Source organism: Neophocaena asiaeorientalis, unplaced genomic scaffold (genome assembly GCF_003031525.2).
Source record: "Neophocaena asiaeorientalis asiaeorientalis breed wild unplaced genomic scaffold, Neophocaena_asiaeorientalis_V1.1 scaffold777, whole genome shotgun sequence".
Taxonomy (NCBI): domain Eukaryota; kingdom Metazoa; phylum Chordata; class Mammalia; order Artiodactyla; family Phocoenidae; genus Neophocaena; species Neophocaena asiaeorientalis.
In genome coordinates, this window is record NW_020174940.1 from 188,683 (window position 1) to 198,495 (window position 9,813).

The window sequence follows — 9,813 nt, forward strand, 5'->3', positions numbered from 1 at the left end:
AAACATTAAAAAAATCAACGAAAACTCTAAAATGCTAAGTAAAAGAGAACATAAACTAATAAATATCTCCTCCCTCCAAAAAAAAAAAAAAACACGAAAATATCATCCTTAATGGTAAAATATTAGAAGCACTCCATTAAAGCACGTGGACAGTGATGCCTTATCAATGCTTTCATGCAACTCTGTGCTAGAGGCATTAGTCAATGAAGTAGAAGAAAAAGAAAAACAAAAAAGAAAGAGGAGGCAAAAAGGAATGGAAAAGAAGAAATAAAACATCTTTACTCACACACACCTATTTAGAAAATACAAGAATTATAAACTGTAATAATCTATTACTCCCACATTTCATTGAATCTAAAAATACTGCCAATTTTAAGATGCATCCTTGTTTTACCTACATCTAAGAAAAATATCCTGCCAGTTACACCGATGCTATACTTTATTATCTAGAAATTTCATTTTAGATTTATCAAGACAATTCTTTTAGACTTATTTAGACATATTTTCATCATATCCTGTGGACATATAGAAGAAAAAATAGAAGCAAAAGAAATTGGGAGTCCGGTGACCCCACGGCTGCCCACGAAGCTGCCGCCCTGGCCCTGCCACCACCGCCACCTCAGGACCGGGTGTATGATTAGGCCACAATCTTCGATGAGTAGACATATTCCTCAGTTCTGTGGTGTTCTTGATCATACATTTATGGAGTTTCTGAAGGGCAGTGGAGATTACTGCCAGGCACAGCACAACTTCTGTGCAGACAAATGAACTGTAGAAATTCGTGACTACTCTACCAAGAAGCCCCCATAAGAGTGGTTAACCTGGACACAGAAGGTTGAACTGAAATCCACAGAGCATTTTTTACAAGAGTTCTGACTTGCATGGGGTAAAGCTCAGTGCACTTCCTTTCTATTGCCTCAGTATCACTGAATTGAAGAATTGCTGCTTCTTGTTAGGAGGTTCATTTCATTTCCCATTACTCTCAACTTCATACTCAAAAGCACTGAGAATTTCAAGTGGAGTATATTGAAGTAGACTCAGTTTCTTTGCATCATTCCTGTATTCAGGTTTTTAAATTCCTTCATAAACCTATTGAGTGTTTTTTTTAACTAAATTAACATGGCTCAAATGAACCACCCAGCTCCTGTGGAAGTCACTTATAAGAACATGAGATTTCTTAATCCAACCAATGCGACCTTAAACAAAGTTATAGAGGAACTTAAAAAGTATGGAGTTACCACAACAGCAAGAATATGTGAAGCAACTTATGACACTACTCTTGTGGAGAAAGAAGACATCCATGTTCTCGATTGGCCTTCTGATGATGGCGCACCACCATCTAACCAGACTGTTGATGATTGGTTAAGTCTCGTGACAATTAACTTCCACGAAGACCCTGGTTGTTGTATTGCCGTTCATTGTGTTGCAGGCCTTGGGAGAGGTCCAGTGCTTGTCGCCCTAGCATTAATTGAAGGTGGAATGAAATATGAAGATGCAGTACAGTTGATAAGACAAAAGCAGCGTGGAGCTTTCAACAGCAAGCAACTTTTGTATTTGGAGAAGTATCATCCTAAAATGCGGCTGCGCTTCAAAAACTCCAATGGTCATAGGAACAACTGTTGCTTTCAATATAACTGGGGTGCCTGATGCCATTGCTTGGAAGTGGAACCTAGACAGGACGGAATTTGTTGTACATGTTAGCCAGCACGATAGCTTCATGAAGTCTGATGAAGCTTCCACAGGAGTGTCAAAAAGCAGTTTTACCAGGCCACAAGCCTGGCAGAATTGCAACTTCTGTGTCTGGGTTATGATCAACCTCCTTGGACACACAGCAAAGGATTCTTGCTGTTCAGCATTTAAAATGTGCTTATTATCGTTTGTACCAATTGACCTTTTCTGAAATCATGCAGTATTGAGTCATGTCTTTAAATCTGTTTCCATGCCAGAATCTTATCAATATATAAGAAATTTAGAAAGACTAGGTGCCGAAATACCCAGCACAATACTTAGATGTTTTTAGTATCACATAGAACTAAAATCCCAGGAACTAAGAAAACTCTGGACCTTATGTGGTTTATTCCTTCCATCATTTCAAACATAGAAAGTAGGGCCTATAATGTTATTTGCTCACAATATGTTTAGGTCTTCCACATTCATACCAGTATACATCAGATTTGCTCATTTTGGTTTTTTTTAATTAACCAAGTCTTACAGTGATTATTTAATGTCTTTCTATAAATCTCATTTTGTGCTGTTATAGAAAACCTCCATTTTGAAAATCTACATTGTAAAACAAGCACATGTCTTTAATGTCTCCAGACAAAAAAGCCTTACAGTTAATTTCAATGTTTGCACTTTGGGGTACAATCTACAGGGAGGGCCTGAAAAAAGAATGGGAGGGGGCTATTAAATATTTTTAGTAAAATGTTGCCTTTGTCTTGTGCAGAACATGTAGAATATGTGCTTTAACTTAGTAAGTATTTTTTAAAAGGTGGAAATACTTTGTTATTGTAGCTAAAACAATTCTTAATCATAAAACTTCTGAAATTCTTGTAATTTTTTTTCAAACTTATCTGAAGTTGTTTACCATTTTATTTTTGTTTGAAGTGTGATTCCCAACCTCTCTTGGAAAAAAAAAACGGTTTCTGCTAATGAATTGAGCAGACATTAATATTTTATATGCCTTTTGAGCTGTGTAACTTAATATTTGGATAATTGACAATTTGTTTTATTATGTAATTGATAAAATGGTGATGTGTATTAACATTAGCTCAACCATATATTTATACTGTCTGTGAACATGTGGTTATAGTTCTGTGGGGGAAATAATTTGTCAGTGTTCACCAGGTTGTAAAAATCTAGTGTGAGAGCTTAAACATTAAATAAATGATGAAATGAAAAAAAAAAAAAAAAGAAAGAAATTGGTAGAGTACTCCTAAAACTTCACATTCAGGGTTCTACTGTGGAATGCTTTTCTACTCAAAGCTATTCAATCTTTCCTAACAATATTGTTCTCTACCAACAAGAGTGCTGCTGATGCAGCATTTCTTAAAATGCTCCATAATTATTTATGTGATTTTCTTTCCAGTAAGACACCCACCTCACAATTCCTTCTGCCTTCAGTTGTATTGTTGGGTGTGAAATTAAAACACAACAATGCACATACTCATTTAAGTGATGACAAAATGAAGAGTCTTGACCAAGTATGTGCATGTAAAAACAATAACTACATCGTGACTGCTACCTGGACAACACTGATTATAGGACACCATCAAACGAAGATCTGTATGAACCTCTGTCATATTAAAATGCGGGCGGGATGTACTTCAGAATCTATGAAATATGGTAATACGGAAGTTCAGCAAGCTTACATGATCAATACAGAAACAGTATCTAAAAGAAAATCCTATTCACAATTACAAAAATTATACAAATTTTTTTCTAGCAAAAAATCTAACAAAAGTTGTGCAAGAGCTTTATGAAAAGCAGTAGAATATGCCCAGATTCAGACCCCAGCTCCACTACTTAGCATACATCTATAAGTATCTACATATTATTCTATAAATATGATGTAAATACAATAAAAATCCAACAGTTTTTCATAGAAACCAACAAACTGACCCAAAAATAAACAAAGGAAGGAAAATAGCTTTAAAACTCCAAAGAAACAGAACACTTACTAAGATTTAACTATAAAGCTATCATTGTTAAATCAGAGTGGTATAGGTATATAGTCAAACAGACCCATGAAATCAGAAGAAAGTAGAAACAGATGTATATATGTGAGAATACGATAAACTTCACAAGTTGCATTACAAATTAGTGAGGAGAAAGGCTGAACTACTTGGCAAATTCATATTAAAAAGATAAAATCAGGGGGCTTTCCTGGTGGCACAGTGGTTGAGAATCTCTCTGCTAATGCAGGGGACACGGGTTCGAGCCCTGGTCTCTGAGGATCCCACATGCCGCAGAGCAACTAGGCCCATGAGCCACAACTACTAAGCCTGCGCGTCTGGAGCCTGTACTCTGCAACAAGAGAGGCCACGACAGTGAGACGCCTGCGCACTGCGATGAAGAGTGGCCCCCGCTTGCCACAACTAGAGAAAGCCCTTGCAGAGAAACGAAGACCCAACACAGCAAAAAAAAAAATTAATAAATTAATAAACTCCTACCCCCAACATCTTCATCTTTTTTTTTTTTTTTTTACGGTACACGGGTCTCTCACTGCTGTGGCCTCTCCCGTTGCAGAGCACAGGCTCCGGACGCGCAGGCTCAGCAGCCATGGCTCATGGGCTCAGCCGCTCCGCGGCATGTGGGATCTTCCCAGACTGGGGCACGAACCCGTATCCCCTGCATCGGCAGGCGGACTCTCAACCACTGAGCCACCAGGGAGGGTCCCAACATCTTCTTTAAAAAATAAATAAATAAATAAAGATAAAATCAGATCCGTATATCACACAATAGAGAAAAAAATTCCAGATGAATTAATGACCTAAATATGAAAAAGCACAGTATCATTATGACCTTGGGGCAGGAGAAGAATTTCTTGCAGATACAAGAAAACATAAACCATAAATGAAAAAGAACTGAGGAAACTGACTACTTTCACATTAAAAAGTCCTACACAAAAAAATATTCCATAAACAAAGCTAAAGAATAAGCCACAGACTAGGAAATGGTATTTTCAGTGTATAAAACTACAGGCCATTAGAATTCAGAATATAAAAATAACCATAAACCAATGAGAAAAAGGCAACAGTCCAATAAAAAATGGACCAAGGATAGGCACAAGCAAGTCACAGAAAACTCAAATGGCTAATAATACGTGGGAAAAAAGGCTCAACAACACGAGTAATCTAAGAAATGCAAAAGGAAAACAGCAATGAGATACCATTTATACCTAAAAGATTGGAAAAAACTGCAAAGTCTAATCTTTTGGCAGTGGTCTGGAGAAACAGAGGCTCATACACAGCTGATGGGCGTGTCGAATGGAACACAATTTGACATTTGGCAATTCCCAGTAAAGTTGACAAATGCACAGACTCTTGAATGTGGCGACTCTACTTCTATAATCCCAAGAGAGAAGAACCCCATATAAGGATGCTCACAACAACACCGTCTGAAATTGCAGAAAACTGCTAACAACCTAATGGCCCCTCCCTAAGAATAGATAAATAAACCACAGTATATTTATACATTAAAATACAAGTAAAATGAATGAACCAGATCAGTAGTTTTCAAACTTCTTGGACTCAGGACCTCTTTACACTCAAAAATTGAGGACCTCAAAGAGTTTTTGTTTATGTGGGTTCTACCTAGAGATGTTTATATTAGAAATTAAATCTGAGACACCTTAAAAGTAGTCATAAAAAATAAAACCACTGTATATAAACATGAACATTTTAAAATAACTATTTTTCAAAACAAAAAATTGTGAAAGGAGTAGCACTGTTTTACATTTCTGCAAATCTCTTCAAGGACAGGCTTAATAGAGGACAGCTGGATTCCCGTAACTGCGTCTGTGTTCAATCTATCATGACATCACATTTCGTGGAGGCTCTGTACAGTACTTGTGCAGTATACAAAAGAATGAGGCTGGAAGAATATCAGGGATCCCTGGGAATTCCTGGAGCACACTCCTGAGAACCGCTAAACTAGATCTACATACAACATAAATCTCAAAAACACATTGCTAAGTGAAAAAACACATATATAAAATGATAAACACAGTATGATACCATTTACGTAAAGTTAAAACACATAAAGCAGTACTTGACATTGTTTGTGGTACATACATATTAGGACAGTGGTTATTTCTGGCAAAGAAAAGAAAGGAATGGGATAGGGAGGCACTCTTCAATCTGTGAGGTTTTCTTTCTTTAAATACACAAAAAGTTATGAAGCAAATATGTAATAAAATATTAATATCGGTTAAATCTGGGCGATACCTGCTTTTCAGTAATTCTGAAATATTTCATAATTTTAAATATTTTTTCAATCCTAATGGCTGTATTCTTCAAGGCCACGTAGCTTCCTTAAAATGTTACCTCCCTTTGAGTAAAATATAGTTACAAGATTCCTGGATTTTATAAAAAGTTCTTTGGAAAACTAATTTGACAGGACTAAGTATACACTGGCCATATTAACCCCAAGCTTAAGCACTGGGGGCAGGGTCTACTCAGCTTATGTGGCATATGCCTTACTACGCACACCCCTTGCTCAAAGGATACAGTGACTAGACAGATGCTTGAATAGTTGAAAACGATTCAACTACACAAAATTCTCTGCACCCCAAAATTGAGAGAATTGCTTTTAGATTACTGTCATTACCATGTACCAGGTAATGCTCTGGGACAAGGATGAATGAGAACCTGTCTCTACATCCAGAGTTTAGAAAAGATAACAAAAATATAAATACACAGCTAAAATATAAAAGGTTAAATGCTATATTAAAACATACCTACATTGTTATATGAGACAGAAGAATGAGCCTGGAAAAATGATGGTGCCATAAACAGAAAGAAAGCTAGAAGCAGGAGCTGTTTTAGGGGCTCTGCGTTTAAAAAAAAAGTTTTTTTCCCAATAAATAGTACTGGGCATCTACTATGTTCCAGATAAATTTGGTTTCAGCCATGTTGAGACAGTAAGACACCTGAAAGGAGGTGGTCAGTAGGCAATGCTAGAGAAACTAGAGGATGGGCATGGTAAAGGGCACCAAAACCATGCAAGAAGATTCAAGAGAACAGGATAGACAACTGACCTTGAGGAAAATCCCATAACAGAAGGCAGAGAAAGTATAGAGTTTCTGAAACAAAGAACACTTTTATATAACACACCTGCTGACATGCTGTAGAAGTCTCCCAATTTGGGAAACAGCGGATCTAGGAAAAGTGGAATGAAAAGAAATGAAAACGCTGGTGAAAGGAGAGATAAGACAGCTGAGGTTTTTGTAAGATGAGCAAACCTAGGAATGTTTATAAGGAGAGGAAAAGGCATCGGCAGAGTTAGAGGGCAATGATGCAAGTGGCAGAATCACACTGACAGAGCTCCATCCTTTGGGACCAGTGGATCCCACAGGCAGAGCATCTGGGCCTGAAGGAGGCCAATTCTTCCCACAAGTGAAGAACAGGAGGACAGCCTACGGAGAGACAAAGGAAGAATATGAAGTGGAAGGAAGGAAATTCAATTGCTTAGATCAGATGGCTGTCTATCTTTCTGACTTAAGTAAAAGATTAGGTAATCTCTGCTGAGGCTGAGGGGTTTCAAGGACAGGTTGAGGAGTTTAAGAGTAAAAAAGAAAAAGTTTGGAACTGCCAGTGTGCATAAACACAAATAGTACAAACAAGGTCATAAGTGGCGATACAAGTCCAGGCAGGTTGAGAGAGGAAGCATTTACAAAAAGCAATATGGAAAAAAGTTTTTCTTCAATGCATTGTGAGCATGTTTTTAAAAAAGGAAACTTGCATCTATCTGAAAGATACACAAGTTAACTGTCTTGTTATCCAAGACAGTTGTTGTTCCACCAGTTTTCCAGACCACCCTTTCAAGCAAAAAGCACTTTAACTGTTTCCGACAGAAATCCTTCCAAACCATACACTCCTGTTTTCTTAACTATACGACTGAAGTCCAACTCTTAATCTTAATCATCCACTCTTGCTGTACTGGAACATGTACTGCCTGCCGCTGCACTGCGTGTGCAGCAATACGATTCTCCTTTAGAATTCTATGTCTTTCCCAGCTGTCAAGATATAAAGCAACTGGTTCTTTCAAGTTTACGTTTACCTTTACCATCTCAAGGACCACAGAGTGCTTTAGCAACTTGCTTCTAGTCAGCCTCCTAGAACGCACTGTCTCTCAAACTTTTCTAAACCATAGCCCTTTAAGATAAACATGAGAATATTCAGTTCATTCCCTTCCCCTCACGGAGCAATCACTGCTCTGACCTGTTGCAGTTTAGGAAAAATAGAAAAACTGAAACAACTTTCTGGTGAATACTTATGCTACCTATAAACTTACGTATCATAAAATTCTAGGAAACACATTCCCAAAATGTGCATCGAGAATAGTTCAAATATTAATCAAAACATGAGAAGGCTTAGCTTAGTAAACAGCCTTAGTTATTACCCTCATAATCAAAAAGGTGGTTCCTCTTACCACATAGAAAAACAGGGATTCCAAAAAGACCACCTGAAGGCTGCTGCCTTTTTAATCATCGCTGTTCTACTTTTCAAAACTGACTTGTTTAAAAATTACCATGGAGATACTTACAGGCTCATTCCTCATTTTAGTGAAGTAACCCACAGCACTCGTCCTGTAATTTTCAACCACGGTAAAAGAAAAGCTAGAAACCCCTCCCCATTTGTTGACTACAGAGATTATAATAACTCTTGAGCAAAAAGTTACTTGGAGTGAGAAATTAGGACAGAAAAAAGGAGCAGCTGCCCACTAGATATGGATTGTTGAAAAAGTAGCAAAATTGTCTGAACTTCTGAACATTCTTGATAATCATTCCTGCAGTGAAACACTGGTTGTTACTCTCTCTCTCAACTTTGAAACTTCCTAGGCCAATGGAAGGGCTAAGTGACTATAAAGCCGGGCTCAGGTGTGTCATCACTCTACTACTTGAGGGCTCCCTGGCCTCCCCCATTGAGCATAAGCCCCTCCACCTGGAAAGCAAGCTCCATCCACCTTATTTAGCCACCACTCCCCTACCTACACCGTCTACTCCAGCCAAAGTACACATACTTGCTGTTTTCTGAAGAAGCTTCACCCTTGAAATGCCCTTTCCCCACCTCCACCTCAGTCTAACAAAGTCCTACCCATCCTTCAGCAACCTTCTCGAAATGTCACCTAACCTCGTTTTCCTCTGAAATCCCAATAATTGGCTGTACCTTCCCGGCAGCACTTCAGTGCATTTCACCTCATCTCATCTGCCTCTGAACAACGAACTTCTTGGAGCCACCGTCTGCATTACAAGAACCTTTTGATCTTTCGTAGCACCTAGCACCGAGTTCAGAGTAGTGCAGTATGCAATCAAAACTACCTTAAGGAGTGGAATTCCACCTTAGAATTTTTCAAATCAAATAGAGAAACTAAATACCATAGCAGGTACAGGAACAATAAATACTGCATCACATTACGTTGTCCTTCAGTAAGAAAATAAAACCTTCTGCCCTTTTCTTACTCCTGAAAGAAAGTAAATACTACCAACAGATCGCTAATAGCTTAAATGCACCTTTTCTAGAAAGTTGTTTCCAAATTAATGAAATTCAAACGACTCCGTAAAATTTTTACTTCTCCGTCTCCGTGCTGTGCAATTTGCACTTTTCCTCTTACTACGTGAAAGAGTGAGAACTTCTTTCCTATCCATTTAAAAATTTTTATTCCTTTCTTTCTTTACTCGAAAAGGCAGTGGCTGCTGGAAAACAACCGCATCTAAAGCACTCTAATTCACGTGTGACTTTGCTGGGGTAAAAATAAAATGTCTTGGGGTCCCACTTGCCGTGGTGAGTCCACATGCCTGGGCGGACCCTCAAGTGACCTGTAACAAGCGCGGGGGAAAGGCGCGGGGCCGGGGACGCTGAGTAACGAGATGGCCCCGGCGCCCGGGAGCCGACGAAGGCCGCCTGCGGCAGCTCGGCTAAAATGCAGCGGAAGCAGCAACTAGTCACGGGTGCTGCGGTAGGCAGGGCAGGAAGGTGGCGCTGCCGCCGAGCGCCTACAGCCCGAGCGCACTTCATGGCGGCGAGGGCAATGGCCGCTGTGGGGAGCGAGCACGCCCCCTCCGCGCGTACACGCTGCCGTGCCGGGCCT

General features: G+C 39.0%; 1 pseudogene; it reads left to right on the forward strand.

The window, feature by feature from the left end:
- The first annotated feature begins 1,119 nt into the window (after positions 1–1,119).
- LOC112410998 (protein tyrosine phosphatase type IVA 1 pseudogene) lies at positions 1,120–1,647 on the forward strand (annotated as a pseudogene).
- The last annotated feature ends 8,166 nt before the right edge of the window (positions 1,648–9,813 follow it).